This window comes from Neopelma chrysocephalum, unplaced genomic scaffold, assembly GCF_003984885.1.
Source record: "Neopelma chrysocephalum unplaced genomic scaffold, ASM398488v2 Primary Assembly neopelma1_71, whole genome shotgun sequence".
NCBI classification, from domain to species: domain Eukaryota; kingdom Metazoa; phylum Chordata; class Aves; order Passeriformes; family Pipridae; genus Neopelma; species Neopelma chrysocephalum.
In genome coordinates, this window is record NW_020897731.1 from 10,550,365 (window position 1) to 10,565,758 (window position 15,394).

The following is a 15,394-nucleotide window of genomic DNA, read 5'->3' on the forward strand; positions in this document are numbered from 1 at the left end:
CTTGTCTTCCTTTCTGGAATGAAAGTTAATCCTTTGTGTGAAATAACAATAGCAAATAGAAAGACAGGTAATTATTTCCAAAAACATGAACTGATTTGTTTGAAACTGAACATCTGTGGACTAAGCCATATCAAATTTAGAGAGTGTTTCTGAAAAGTGGATGTATAGTAAATCACTAACCTGAGGGCATGCAAAGCCTGAAAGACCAAAGTGATGTCCCATTTTACCCATAACAATCTGCTATAAATGATTTTGTAAGTTGTAGCAGTGTTTCGGATTGTAGGAAGAACACCTTATGTGCAGTGCAGAATTCTTTATCAGTTACTTTAATAGGAAAGAATGTAATCCTTTGTGAAAAGACTCTCATTTGTAAAAGTGAAATGGTTAAAATGTTATAAAGGGGATGATTATTCGTAATTTTTAGATTACTCTAATTTGGCATCTCTCTTATCTAGCAAATCCATATGCAAAAGACAACTGACCAGAATATTAAATGTAACCTCTAACTAGATAAGAGGAACCCTCAGCTCCATAGATGTATTTTTACATCTACTAGAGCTAAAATAGATCTCAGTTAGTGAACAAAAAGCTTTCTCAGGGTTTTTCTGATGCTGAATTGTAATAGAATGTGAATTCAGTGAGGATTAAGAGCAAGTTCTGCAAATGGTTTTAGGAGTAGGAACAACATATCCTGAAATCTCACTTTCTCCTGGATTTAACTGTCTCTGTGAAGTTGGAATTCACAGTTTCAAACTGGGCTTAGGCATGTTATCTTCTGGGTGCCAAGAAAGTATTGGCATTTTTCCTCTAATGCATGGTGCAAAGCAGCAGCAGGCTGTGGTCTGTGCTATGAACAGACCAGCTGGCGAGGGCGGAGGGCAGGAGTAGTGTACACCCAGAGCTTCCTCAAATGGAGGAGCCCACGCTGTCTGCTGGCTCCTCACAAAGGGGTGAGCTAGCAGGCATAAAGCTATGGTGATATCAGGTGGGGAACAGACTCCACCTTGGAGCGGTTTGTGCACTAGATACAGTGGAGAAACAGGATCTGATGCAAAACTTGGACCCCAGGTCCCCTGTATTGTGGTCTGAGGGTTTTCTTGTCTGTGTTTGCAGAAATCTGGAATCCTCTGCTGCATCATGACACAGCTTTAACACAAGGACTGCAGAAGGTATCTGCCGACTGGAGCCAACAGGTGGTGGGCTGAATCACTTTTGGCTACAGAGAAGGGATTTGACTTGGAGTCCATTAAGTGACTGTAGTTGGTAGGCAGGAGTTTGGGCTGAATGACTTTTGTAGTGATTTCTATTCTAAGCTTTAAAACTGGAAGAATGTTAAACAGTGATTGTATCAAGAAGAAGAGAAAATGAATCTGTAGCTAGTGATTAAAGTTTCTAACGACAGAAAAAGAACTATAAAAGTAAATAAATACTTTTTTTATAAAACCTTTGTCCTGTTAAATGACAGAAATCTACATTCAGCTAGCATAGTGTGATTTATGCTTATGGTATCAAGAAAACTTGAGGCAGAAACTAATTTTCCGCATCCACTGAACTTGCATTCATGTGAAAAAATCTAATAATTGTAATAGAACTACCTGTGGGAGTAAAATCCACTGCAGAGTATGAAATGTCCAAGAAGGTTTAACATATACAATGTAATATCATACAGATGTTTCACAATACAGTTTCATCCTATGAGGTGCTGTCTGCTTTCTTGGTAGTTCCACTGAAGCTTACAAAGAATTCAAGTTTTTGTAGAGTTTTCCACCTCTGTGTGCTCAGTTCAGAAAACAGTTGAAGGCTAAACTCTTTTCTTCTGTAGTTGTTAAAGTAATGTTAAGTACAGTCAGATATGCATTAAGGACATTTGAATAGAGTTTAAAAAATATTTGCTTTACTTTTTCATTAACAAGAAGTGAGTTTGAATTCCTTTCCCCCTCCTAGGATTCTAGCTCTAGCTATCTAGAGCTATCTGTTATATTTTGCATGAAGTTACTTAGTGCTTACGTGATTGCTTCCAATAGTTCTGCTGTGATGGCAGTAATCTCCAGGATGGAGCAGGTCTTTATTGCTGTTTTCCATGCATGTGCATCTTAAGGCAGCCAGTATATTGATTTCATCAGCCTTGAATATTAATGCTGACTGTAAGCCAAACCCTGCCTGTCTGACGTGCATACTGTTCTAGAGAACTTTATGGAAGTAACATGATTTGGCCCTTTCTACTTTCAAAACCTTTGAGCTTTTCTGTGCTATACATCTATGTATCTATCTTTGTTATATTTCAAATACAATTGAAATTGATTCAGTTGATTATACCAGCTACAATATCACTGTTGCAGAAATTAAATGGGGATAAGACTATGTGTAGACTTGTCATTTGCAAGCCAGTATTTTTGCCTTGGATATATATGCACTTCCCATGTGGTACGTTGAAAATGTCACAGAATGGAATATGTAACTGGTATAATATTTATTATTATTTATGTATCAAAATATTTATCCCTTTTATATTTATTTTTATATTATTTATAAAAGGAGTTGGTATACAGAAGGCATTTTTGTTGATCATGTTTCCTGTTCACCCACTGAAGCCAGGTGTACTTAGTGTTGCTGAATCCAGTAGCTTGATAGAAGTGAGACTTCTGCAACTTCTTTTCCTGATGTTCAGCCTAATGGGCACACATATTCACAAATCATATATTTATATTTAGACATGTCCAGCTACACAGGTCAAAACAAACAGAAACATTCAGCACTCACCCAAAAGAATCCAGCACGTATGGCCTTATCCTGTTACCCCCTGTGGCTGATCAGGATGAAGATCAATTAATGGGAATATATATATATACACATAAACACAGTGGGTCCCTCCAGCAGCCACACTCAGACACTCGGTCTGTGCAGTAGCTTCCACTGGATCGCAGGCTCTCTGGCACCTGGGCATGCAACCTCCAAGGCTGGTACAGATCGCCAGGTCCCCTTTTGCACACACAGGCAGAGAGACACACAGACACCTGCATTGTGGATCCCTTCAGGAACCAGTGTTACACACTCAGTCTCCGCAGTGACTGACTCGTGTATCTGATCTCAGATTGTTGCGCACACACACGCTCTCTCTCTCATTTGATCTCTGGACCCCACGATCTCTAGCAGCCAGCCTTGACCTTTGGGTCCCTCCAGTAGCTCTCCCCCTCATGGAGGTGAACACTCAGATCCACCCAAAACTTGCATCCACTTCTGTACCTGGCAGCCAAGCCATGTATCCTAGTCCCTGACTAGTTCAGATATTTGTTGATGGTTACATGGTGACACATTTACTTGCAGTGTGCACGCAGCCTGGTGTCTGCAATTACTGGCACCACAGATGTAGTCCCTCTAACCCGCGATCTGACTTCAGTTGCTGGCACTCAGATCCTCCCCTGGCAAGTACACACAAGTCCCTCACTAAGGTAAAGAGTTAGAAATAGGATTTAATAAGAAGAGGACAGACTGTGGTGATGGGCACAGGGCATGGCCAGGCAGGCATAAGGACCAGGTGGAATATGGATATATAAATATGACTATTTACACATGACCATCCTCTTTTATCACCTTATTAATCTATTTTCCCATGCTTGTTCCATCAAACACTTTGATTCTTCCCTCCCCCCTTTTGGCTTCTCCATTAAACTTCTCTTAATAAGTCTTATGCAATGTCAAATTGCAAATCACAAATTGTGCACCTCCCTCAGTCTGAGGGGTGTCATCCCCCAGCCCACTGGGGTGAAGCTCCCCTGGGACACCTCAGGATGAGGCAGGGAGCTGGTGTGGGTGATGGGGTTACTGAGGTTCCCCTGCCTGACCCTGTGCCTCACACATTTATGTGTGGGCAGAGGAGCCTTTTTTCACATCACCTGACAGATATGTGTCAAAGTGAACTTGCATCTTTCTCACGTTGGTTTTGAATGTGACAACAACTTATTTCAAATAGCAGAACAGCAAAGATACAAATGAAAAATCCAGAGGAGACTCTATATACAAAATTTTCCGGTCAATGCATGTCAATGGTTGGGCTGTAACACCCCCACCTCCCCACACCGCTTAGCAACAACAGCTCTCTTGGTGCAGCTGACAGACCTGTGACCACAGCAGTGTTAATGGATACCACTGTAATTCACAGGTAGTGTTCATGGGATATAATCTGGTCTGACACTATACTGTGTAGTGCATATTCCCTGTTCAGGAAAACGTCAGTTCCATTCCCTTTTATACAATAATTTCAGCAACTCTATTTCTTTGTGTAGGAAGCTGAAAGTCAGTTTGCAGCTCAAAGGTATGGATGCATTACTTAAAATAACAGATCTCTATAGTCACAGTCCTTGCTTAAAATCATCTGTGGTAAACTGAAGGAGATATTTGAGAAGAAAAAAACATTTTACACTGTGTATCTGCTCAGCCTTAGACCTAGAATCCCTCAGAACCTACAAATAGGTAAACATTGTTATCTACACAATTTTAAAAAAATCAAGATTATAAAATCATCAGCTAAAAGGATGAAAACTCTGTATAGGTTGCATTTTTTATGCAGTCCCTTTGGAAAAGTTTTCAAATAGCTTTTGGTATAAATCTGGTTAGAGGTTTTATAAGAAAGAACAAACAGAAATTAATACTGTTTAGACCTTTAAACTTGTTGATATTTTTCTGAAGTGTGGCAATGAAAGCAAGTAACATATCATAAAAGGAGTAAAAGGAAGCAGAATTACCCAGTGTTTTTAAGACCGAGTCTTTTGGCTTCAAAAGACTATTTTGTATGCGGCGAAGAAAATTATGATTCACAAGAACTAACTATAGATTATTTTATGTGAATTCTGGATCTTCTGGTGAGTATGATCACAATCCACTCACCAAACTTTTAGGCCATTTTTAATGTTTTTAAATAGTAGTATACTTCTGAATTTTCAGAGGGTAATAGCTATTCATGATACTTTTATATTTTTACTGTAAGTAGCTAACAAAATGGCAATGGCTTAAACACTCCCAAATCATCTTTTTTAAGGCTTCATGATATGCTGCACCCAGGGTTGTTAGAGTATTTAGGTACTTAGTTGAGTGTAGAATACACTAGCCTGCTGATTTAATCAAGAGGTCTCCTACAACTTCAAGAGTACAATCTAAGTCTCCTGAATTTTGAAGCTAGCTTCTTAAATGACAGCTGCTGAAATCAGGCTGAGAAATTCATATATATTCATATATATACATCCAGATTCTTCCTGGATCTGATGGCTTGAGAAGCGAAAGGGTAAGAAATAGAAATTCAGATGTATATTGTGAAGTTATGGAATTTTCTCTTTCTGTGGTCTTTCAATGACTGAGCAGATAGTTTCAAGGACTAGAAGAAGCATCACATTTTTTACCAGACATTTTTCTTTATATAAAAGTGACTCGTGGAGTTGTGTCATATTTTAGTAAGTGGGATAATAAACATGGAAATAGTTCCCTCTTTGTGATTGTTTCTCTAATTCACCTACTCCCCTGTTTTAGAGGCACTCAATCCTTTACCACTTATCTAAACAGCTGTTATTCCATCAATGTACCCCCAGCATTTTGACTTGAAGAAGCAGCCCAGTTCTGAAGTTAATCTTGCAGTCAGTTGCACTTGTTACACATTGTTTTTGTTCAAATGGAAGTTTTGTTACACACAAACCAGATGTTCACTGGAGGATATTAAATTGGGAGCTCTGCTCTGTCTGTGCACTTTATCACTGTACAAGTTCAAACCAATGTCTCATCCTTCATAACATATATATGGTGATGGTGTTTGGTCTGCAGAACAGGTAAAAGCCAGTCTGAAGGGAAATCGTGGGCTGTGCAGGATGCTGATGCTGGGTTGCATCACCACCTGTTTTGATCTACTGGTTTTCCTCTGTTGTGCTGAATTACTTACTAGTTTAAGCTAGGTTGATAAATACCAACAGAGATACAGAATGAAATATGCAGAAACGTATTTGTCTTAAAAACAATGCTTGGTTTAGAATATTACTTTTTAACTGTTATTTTTCTTCATTAAAAGCTGTGCAAAAAGCTGTTTTTCTCCCAGTGTATGAACACGGATGTGAAGGTACTGAAAGCAAAGCACTCTGTCTTTGATCTTTCCTGACCTAATCTGTAGCTCCTTTGACAGTTATGGAGATAACAGACAATCTTTGATGAATTTGTTCCTGTCTCACTGAGATAGAAAGTCAATCCAATTCTCCATTTCTCAACTCTGTGTGATAACAATTAGGTCCAATGTCTTGTCATCAGTGTTCTCATGCAGGCCTTTCTATGGCAATCAGTATATATTGAATGAAAAACATATACCACAAGAAAGTAGATAACAACTGTGTCAATATTTTAGGATCAAGTGCATCAGGATTCAGTGTCAAACAAAGCCCAAAAGTGAATATTAAGTTATTTTTTTCATTAAGAACACAGAAGTGCTGCATTTGAATGTTATGTGAAGGTCATGCTGATCTAGCAACATTTTAAATGGTCACCATAAAATTATTCCTAGATATTAAAATGTAGGGTGAAGTACATAATTTGAAGTTATATTGCTGGATACATGTTAACCTAGTCAACACTATTTATAAACACTTTCACAAGGAAGATGAATACTGAAGAAAGAAGCTCTTTAATTGGCTGCAAAGGTATAATGAGATCCAGGGATCTTATTTCAAGGTAAAGCGAGATAAATTCAAGGTTGGAAAAGCAACTACATATTTCTAAAATTGCAACAAACGTGGGTAGAGCCCTTCCCAAATCTTCGTTTGCGAAGCCTAGCCATGATTTCTAAAAGTAAAAGTAATTAATCTTTAGAAAATCTTATCTAGGGAAGTTATGGATTTTCACTGCCTGAAAACTTTAAATAAAACCAGTGTTTTACAAAAAGAGATGTTCTAGCTAAAAAAAGGGGATATGGGCTTATACGTATTATAATGGAGAAATTTCTATGGTGTGTGAATATCAGAGGCTAGACCAGGTGATTGTCATGGTTCCTAGGACTCAAAGGCTATCGGTTTGTCTGCTAGTAACTCAATCAAGGTTTGTCTTCTAAAAAAGGAGAAAAACCAGAATTTATCACTTTGTGTCTTAGTAAACAAGGACTTAAAGCAATAGCTGCACAATTTAGAGTGCTTTTGAAGGTAAATGTTCTATATTGATAAAGTTAAGCAGTGACAGGCTGCTATTTTATTTTGAATTCATGAGCAAAGTGTCACCAAATACATGGTGGGTTTAACTTATGTGCATAAGAGTTTCAAGTTTTTATAATACTTTGAATTAATGAACAAACTATCACTGATTATTTGATTTGTTCTTAAGAGGTGGGTGAGTAACATCTTTAACAAGTGTCGAAAGTCTTGCTATAATACCAGGAGCTAATGAGTAATTTTTCAATAAAATAATTACTATTATTATGTGTTTAAATGACAGTGTTATCATTTATGAATTCGTTCTGCAGTTCTACCCAAGTTAATCAGGTAAAAATAGGTTAATTAGGTTAGGTTATTATTGGGATAAAAAGGCAAAAGTAACTCTGAGCTATTTATGTTACTGAATGTTTCTGATTTTAAAATCAGACAACCTACAGGGGAACAAAAACCGAATAAGAATGTGGAAGGGAAACAAGGAAATACTTTCCCAATACAATCAGTGTATGTGCATGTATAATATAACATATGTATATAGATCATACATGTATAATATAGCATTTGGAAACTTTCTACTTAATTTAAAAAAAACCCCAAAAACAGCATAGAAGAGTACTTATCATTCCATTGAAAATTTTCCAAACCATTACAAATAAATGAGAAGAACTGACACACAAATTTCTTTGAATACAATAGAAAAAAACTCCCAAACTCCCAGGAGATTTCTTAGCAAGGGACATTTTAAAGAATGGTCAACAGATTTGAAGACTTCAAAATATTGTGGAATAATTGAAAGGCAGGAAGAGGGGAAGCATATGAACAGAAACTTTTACCTTAGATTTGTAAGAAATGGAACACAAAATATTCAGATTATATGAACTGTGAAAAGCTTTTTTGAATTTTACTTATTTTCAGGTTTGCTAACAATAAAATCAAGACATTCTGCAACAAGTGCACAGGTATTTATCATTTGGCTAGAATATATTTGTTGCTAGTGGCTTTAGGCAGAGGCTAATATTGAAAAAAGTCATATTTTAAACTGTATGAATGTCTTTGACAGAGACAGTATGTGATACAGTAATATAGAGTTTATCAGAGCACTGATATTACATTCAGTAGAGCTCAATACAATACATTTGTACTATGTATTGTATTGCAAGGACAGTTAAGAAATAAAAAACATCAAATATAATTCTCATTGAGTTTTAGACCTTTTCACAGGATAATAATGCATAAATGATTCTGGGATTTATATTTTTTTCACAATATTTGATTGCTTCAAAAAGGTGTAATTGCTGCGCAAACTCAAAGCAAATTTTGACAATTGCTAAAGACAGGATCTCAGAAAGAATTTAAGTACTTGGAGTGGTAGAGCAGCATATTTTGAAGTCTTAGTCTAAACCTGTGAGGTCCAGAGCTCCCACAGAGCTCTTTCTTATACTTGACAGGTCTGTAATCTGTAAGCACTTCAGTTCTTGACCTTAAAGTTGTCCAGATGCTTAAATCGCTGTTAGTGCAGTTGTCAGAACTATCTCAATCCCTGGTAGTTCAGTAATTCAGCCCTAACTCAGGGATCCAGAAACCAGGCACCTACTGCCTTCCTTCTTTGAGGGGTATGATCTGCTAAGCTTCCTCAGACTTTCAGGTGACTGAGCGTTCAGTGATAGCTGCTGCTTCCTTTTAAAGCATAGCTAGAGGATAAACCTCTCTTTTCACTTAAAGATTTGGTTATTTTAATATGACAGTCAGAATCCAGGTTCATTTCCTCCTGTCCTGAAAAAAAATTAGAAAAAATCTTAATGCTTCTTATCTCTTTTGACTCACCAACTTGTTTTAGACTCTGTGAACCTCAATGCAGATGTTTGTGAACAAAAATGCTTTCCATTACAAATACTAAACCTATGTCTCTATAATGAATTCCTGAATCAAAGGACCTAGAGACAAAAATAGAAAAGCAAGTTGAGATGTAATCCATACAGTTTTCCCTGATTGTATGTTTTATCCAACGATGACATGATGTCAAACAAATGCAGATAAGTAGCTAGGACCATATTACATCCAGTCATGACTTTGAAGACCTGAGAACTCAGGTGGGAAATTGTAGATTTTGTGATGAACTTGTGTAAACTATCTACTATCTACTACAAAGAATCACACTGTAAGAAGACTACCAGGTTGCCAGCATAACTTTTATATAAAAAAAAGGACTTAAAAGGAAATACTGGAAACTACAGGATGAGTCTGACTTCCATTCCTTGCAAAATAATGATACGAAAAAGAACAACATGATGAAGCACAGGTGAAATCTCATTGCGTTGGGAGCCAGGCAAAATGGAATTCTATGAAAGAATGAGGAAGCAAGTGAGTAAAGGAAAGGCAGAAGACATAATATGTATAGATTTGGAAAGTAAAAAAAAAACTACTTTAGTGGCTTTGTAGGAAAGGAAGATAAAGTGTGGGTTACAACTTACTCTTGGATCCCTTTTCAGGGGGAAGAAGAGTATGGATCCCCATAGGTTAGTGATGGGTTCATTTTTATTCAACATTTTCACAGATGACCTTGAGACTGAATATGTTAACAAATATTCAGGTTTGCAGATGTTACTTAGGTCTCTCAGGCAGTTAAACATGGCATTGATGGTAAGCAACCCTAGCAGGACATCACAAAACTGAAGTATTGAGCAAAGAAATGCAAGATGATATATTATGTGAGTAAATGGGAGGTAATGGAACCTAAATCATGCTTACAAAATAGTGAACCTGGAAACGGAAGGTACTATTCAGGAAGAATGTCTTGGAATCACTGGCAGTTTTCTGAAATCATCATCTCAATGTATTAGTATAAAAAGACGTTCACTGAAACTAGCAGTATGAGAGTTTAAGAGAGATAGAAAGTACTCCTTATGCAGTGGTGAGTGAGTTTATGGCATGTGTTGCCACAGATGGTTGTAGAGATAAATAATAGCAAGCAGATTCAAAAATGGATTAATCAAGTTCCTGGGCAACATGTTGATAATTGGGTAGTGAAATCAGGGATGTACTCCCTGCAATTCCTGCTGTGAATGTTGGGAGAAGGTGAGGAGAATGGATGGCAGATAGTGGAAGGGCTTGTATATGCTCCCTAAATATTACCTTCTGCTTTTAGAGAGAAAATATGGAGCTATGTTACTGTTTAGTAATCTTCCATAGGATGACTTACCAGTGTCTCATCAAGGTTAATATAGAGAGTCGAGGGAAGAGGCATCAAGGAAACCTGCACCACCTCATTCTCCACAGTCAATGAAGAATAGTTTGAGTAACTTTAACTGTATAAATCTTGGTAGATTTTTATAAAAAAATAACAAAACAAACAAAAAACAACAACAAAAAAACCCCCCAGGCAAAATTTAAGTCTAAATTTGAATAGGTACACTTTCTGGCTGATCTAGTCTCCAATGTTTACACATTAGAAGAAAATAATTTGAAGTAGATGGTTTAACTACAGTATACTTTTGCTATATATTTGATCAGTGAGGGGAAAATAGTCTTAATGAAAATTCCTTGTATTTTTGGGTTTTTTTGCCTGGAGGATATATTTCTATTCATTTTTAGGGAAAAATAAAATTTGGAAGGATGACTCCAGCTGTCTTCTGAAGTCACACCTATTTTAACATCAGTAACTTAGTCATCTCTGTAATGTTTCCATTTTTTCTTCCTAATTATCTCCATGTGAAACTCCTGTCTCTTCTTGATTTTATTCTAGCCTCTTCTCACCTTAATTTAAAGTTTGGGGGTTTTTACCAACCTTTTATCTTACAACTCATTAAATTTTAAAACATTACATTCAAACCATATATATATATTTATATAAACATTTGTCTCTTTAAATTTCTTCCAACAGACTTCAAAATAAATGAGTCGAAATTCACATTTTAGGCCCTAAAAAGTATAACCGAATAGGAAGAATGGAGGCACTTTTTTGACATAATAGTTTAAAACGAATCCATTTTTAGGTCAAAAAGTCTAGTGTGTCTATGATTATTTGCTACCTAATTGCCGTCTGTTTTCAAAATGTCTTCACTTCATCTGGATACATTTAATGAGAGAGACAAAGTTTTGCGTGAAGTCAGCCATGCCAAAAGAGTTGAAGAAATATCATTTAACATGGCATCTTTGTTTCAACAAATTGACTTCATCTCTGGGCCCACAGAATGGATCAGATTGAAAACAAGCAGCCTTGAGATTTGTTTTGAGAAATCTTTCTAATATCAGTGTAGAATTAGAACTTTTTAAAAATATAAAATTCTGTAAATGACTCCTGAAAAGGTAGCATATTGGTTTTTTCCCTATAAGATACTGTGGTCATATTGGGAAAAAAATTGTAGGTTAAATGTGAGACTAAACATCCAATATGAGAAAAAATTAATCAGGAGAAACACCTAACAAGAACTAAAACACAAACACACACATTTTTTTAAGTAACATAAGCAGCAAAAGGGAGGCTGGGGTAAAGATGTGTCTGCTGCTTGATGGGACAGGGTATCTGGTGGCACAGAACCCAGGAAAGCTGAGGTACTGAATGCTACCTTCTCCTCAGTATTTACAAGCAGGACTAGAATTCAGAAGTCTAAGGACCCAGAGACCAGGGGAAAAGTCTGGAGCAGGGATGATGTGCTCATGGTGGAAGAGGATAAACTCAGGGATTACTTTAGCACACTGGACTCATGTAAGTCCATAAGCCCTGATGGGATGCATCCATGAGTGCTGAGGGAGCTGGCTTATGTCATTGTGATGCCAGTATCTATAATCTTTGAATAATCATGGTAATTGTAAATGGGACCTGAGGACTGTAGAAGAGTAAATATCACTCCTATCTTCAAGAAGGGCAAGAAGGAGGACACAGGGAACTATGATGAAATGACTGGCTTGGTAGACGTGGGGAGAGCAGTGAATGTTGTCTACCTTAACTTCAGCAAGACTTCTGACATTATCTCCCATAATATCCTTGTAGAGAAGTTGGTGAATTAGGGTCTAGAAGAGCAGACAGTGATGGAGGTGGATTGAGCACTCGAGTGAATGATCAGGTCTAGGTGGTGATCAGGGTATGAAGTCCAGCTAGATGCCAGTAACTAGTTGTGTTCCCTGGGTGTCAATACTGGCTCAAATATTTTTCAACATCTTTACTAATGATCTGGATGATGGTGTAGAGCAAGTTTGGTGATGATACAAAACTGGAGGAGTGACTGATGCATCAGAGGGTTGTGCTGCCATCCAGAGTGACCCTGACAGGCTGGAGAAATGGGGGCTGGAAAGCATCTTTGCAGGGAAGGACCTTGTAGTCCTGGTGGACAGCAAGTTGAACATGAGTCAGCAGTGTGCCCTGGCAGCAAAGAAGGCTAATCGCGTCCTGGGCTGCATTAGGCAAAGTAATGCCAGCAGGTTGAGTGAGGTGATCCTGCCTCTTTTTTCAACACCCGTGAAGCCACACCTGGAGTACTGTGTCCAGTTCTGAGTTCACCAGTACAAGAGACAGAAAGAATACCGGAGAGAGTCCATTGAAGGACTACTAAGATAGCGAAGGGGCTGGAGCATCTCTCTTATGAGGAAAAGCTGAGAAAGTGGGGACTGTTAGAACCATTTAGCCTGGAGATGAGAATACTCAAGGTGAATCTTTTCAACTTATATGAATATCTGAAGGGAGGGTGTAAACAAGACAGAGCCAGGCTCTTTTCAGTGCTGTCTCACAAAGTTAGAAGAGGTAATGGTCACAAATGAAAACACACAAAATCCTGCTTAAACACAAAAGAAAAAAATTTACTCTGAAGGTGTCAGAACTCTTGAACAGGTTATCCAGGGACATAGTGGAGTCACCCTCCTTGAAGATGCTCAAAAGTTGTCTGGATGTGGCCCTGATCAACTGGTATTAGGGGCACACCATCCTGCATTTGATTTTGGATAACTGTAATAACTGATTACCTCTGCCTACATGATTTGTTTCCCAGGTCCTACTAATGCAGTAAGGGTGGTAAAAATGATCTCAAATTATTATTAATGATAGCTCAGATATTCACATTCAATCAGTTTGAGGATTTGTTGGAGAAAATGTCCTGTCATTCATTTTACCTTGTGAGTTTTACAAAGATTCAAATTCTGGGTCTTCTTTCTTTTAGTTTCACTCAAGTTTTCATCAATTTTGCATCACTACTCTGTACTGCACTAGGATCAATAGACAATTTGGAAAGTCTTTTGTAATTTATTTGTTGAGTATATCATGCATACTGAAGATATATTATATACAGGAAAAGAAAGCCTGTATCAGTATTTTGCAATGATATTCAGCCTATTAGGAAATAAAATAAAATATATTTTGTGAAACAGGTTCACAGAAGAAATAAAATCCTGATGAAACATAAATCCAAACTTGCATGGTGTGAATTATTAGGAAAAAAACAAGTTTTTTACATGTATTAACACAATTCCAAAATGCATTTTATCTCTCTCTAGCTTAGGAAGAGATTTTTTATTTTGATCATAGATTAAACACGTACAAAAATTTACTTGTATCTCCAGAAAGTTTCTTCCATGGTTAGGCCCACTGTCTAGGGAGTATTTTGTACTTGAAAATGAAGGGACAATCAAAGAATTAACAGTATCAATAGAATATCTAAGTTTAATTCTTGTCTCTATCAAAGACTCTTTTTACAACGTAAAGAAATGCAATTGTTCTGTGGTACAATATCTCATCTCTAATCTTCAGAGGGAAGAATGTGCCTGCCTTGTCTATAAAGTCTTTGAAGTAGAGACTGGGTCCTTGAATGCTTTTACCATCATGAAGTACAGTGAGACCTCTGATTTGCGCAAGGGCCTTTCAGTGTTACTGTGATACGAATAAATAATAATTAGTAAGAAATATTTTGTCTGCTTTCTTTATAAAGGAAAAGTCCACGAAAGAAAGCAAATTTTCTCCCTTTAAATTGAAAAGAACTTCAGAGGTCAAATTTTAGCTGTTTCTCTAATGAAAAATGAGATTTTTCTAAAGCTTTGGATGAGGACTATAGTTTTGTAAACTTCTCCTATTTCCTTTAAGCTTTTTTTCCCTGTAGCTGTACTGTGAAGATGGCATCAAACCTTCCCCAGAGACTCCAACCACCTTATTGTATTAATAAGTAAAAAAAGTGGAAGATTTATGAAAAAATTAGTGAGATACTTATGCTGTGAGAAATATCAACTAGTATCTCTCAAGCATCATTACTGTCATCAACAAGGTTTTGCAGAAAGTCAGTCAAATTAAGGTACATTTCCTTTTTTTTTTTTTGTTGGCAATGCTTTAATAAATAGACCTCACCTATTTTAAGCAAGAAGGAAACTTAATTTGAATTAATTCCAACAGTCTCACAATGACTAAAGAGTTCTTCCTGTCTGCAGGTGGAACCAAGAACAGAAAAAAACAAATTATTAGGATGGTGTTTTATTTACAGTTCAGTGACCGGAGAGAAGGAAACTGCAGTCTCCAGTAATATCACCTCTTGTCTTGTCAAATTTTTATTTTCTCTTGAAATTCTCACAAAAGAAATAAAAGGGAAAGGATCAAAATGAATTTATGTTCTGATACTTTCTGAACTGCTTTATTATAGATATGTTTTAGAGTTAGAAATAAAATTTAATGTAATTAACAATGAAATAGAAATGAATCTCAAGAGAAGGATTTTAGAAGAATTTATAAAGTAATTCTCATGTTTGAAGTACAGAGATAATGGTGAATTGAGTTAGTATTATTCCCTCAATTTCTTCTCTAGTCCTGTGATATATCAGGATCCATAACAGGAGAAGTAATGCATTTGGCTATTTCCATGGATGTTAAAGGAAAGGCAAATTAGAAATAAATATTAAACCCAACAACAGCTTGTTAGATGAAATGGCTCTCAGCCCTCCTATCTTTCTTATCATTAGTCTTATTATTTTGTCCTTTGTCTCCTTGCTTTCAGCATTGTGACTGTTTCTCTGGATGCACTATGTTATCTGTTTTACAGCCTTCGGTATTTCTGCTAAATTAAGGAGTGTAGGATATCTCTACTTCACATCTTTCCACATGCACACACTTTCTTCAACACTCCTTTATGTTTTCCCACCATTCCCATTAATGGTAATTGCTAATTCAGTTTTCTTTCCTTAAACCTGAACGCTTGCTGTGAGAAGCATGCTTTAAATGTCAGCACATTTCCTAATGCAAATTTCCATTTGTTGCA